This window comes from Aplysia californica, unplaced genomic scaffold (genome assembly GCF_000002075.1).
Source record: "Aplysia californica isolate F4 #8 unplaced genomic scaffold, AplCal3.0 scaffold00298, whole genome shotgun sequence".
NCBI lineage: Eukaryota > Metazoa > Mollusca > Gastropoda > Aplysiida > Aplysiidae > Aplysia > Aplysia californica.
In genome coordinates, this window is record NW_004797568.1 from 519,917 (window position 1) to 521,492 (window position 1,576).

Below are 1,576 nucleotides of genomic sequence, written 5' to 3' on the forward strand. Positions count from 1 at the left end.
GATTAGTTATTTCCTTAGCTTAAGAGTCCGTGGTAAATGAAAATTTATATCTGTTGTGCCTTTAATCAAAGTTTTTCAGAAAAATCCACACAATTGAGTTTTGTAATGGGCATGAAAGGTGTTAAGCCCAAAAACAAAAATTTGATAAAAATTCACAAACCTGCGGAAAAATGCAAGTTTGTTCACTTTAATTATTTTGACGAGAGCCTGATTCTACCACGCTGCCTCACATTTAGTAAGCTGTACAACCTAATATCTTCAGTGCCATCGTTCATTCCTCTACTCACCCACACGCCATATGCCACCTGCTTGTTTACTTGTTTGGCTATCGACATATCATTTATCAATAGTCATTTAGTGTTGGGAAAAACTAAGACATACACACAGACAGACAGACAGACATAAACAACAGAGGGAAAGTAAAGAAAAAGGACCTACCAGTAGCGCCCTCCAACCACTCACAGCGGCCATTTAAGGGGGGGGGGGAGGTGGAGCAAGAAAGACAGACAGAAACAACTGAAAGAAAGAAAAGAAAAAGAATTAACAAGTGGCACCCCCAACCAGCCGCCCTTTCTTTCCTTTTGTACCTTACTATACAGAGTAAAGAATAACAAGGTCAAAGGGTACAACTTCAATTCGCCACAGACAAATACCCTAGTGTTCCCCTATGGGGCTGTCAACTGCCAATTTCTCCACACAAAAGTCGTAGACACACTGTTTCTAAAGTGGCCTATTTTCCGACAGGGTCTTTATTCATGCAAAAAGAGCGCTAAAAATCAATACAGTGGACATTTTAATTAACTCCTAGTATTAAATAGCGATTTAGTAAGATTCATCTCCCCGGAGTTAAGTCCATAAATGTGTAAGCTTACAACATTTTCGATTTGGGTCTTTTTTATAACAGTTTTTTTTGGGGCTCCGTGTGACAAAGGTCCAAATGAAGACGGTGGCAGTAAGACCATAATATTTAGCGCGGTGGCGCTTTAATTATGTGAGGTGTACATTTATTCGACATTGCCCCGTCTGTCTGAATGGATCGGGTCGTACGGCCAGATGAACAAAAGCACACACATATTTTTTTCAAGAATCTGGAAAAAATAGAATCTGACACAAGGGCCTCTGTGTCCGTACCGTCAGTAACAGATGCTTTTCTCACGTCGTCATTAAATTGTCTGTCACTTCATCACAAGGCCCGAGTTCGATCCTCAAGAAGGGAGAACCTTCATAGAGTATCTCTGTCTTTTCTGCAGGGACGTTGTATCCCTCTCAGCCCAAATTGGCCGAGACAGGCAGGGTACAAACCCGCCTCCGAAATTATCTAAATTGGTGGCGTAAAACCCCCCCACCAACAAGCAAACAACTAACAGCTACAAAAAAAATAATTAATTAAAACCCTCATGCCTTGAAGGAATATTTATATGAAAGTGTGCTTAAAGATTTCAAGGTATACTCATCACTGGTAGAAGCCTGATGTTGTTTTTGCTATTGTTTTTGTTGTTGTTGTTGTAACTATAATAATAATAGTCTGCCTGTCCGTCTGTCTGTCTGTCTGTCCGTCTGTCTGTCTGTCTGTCTG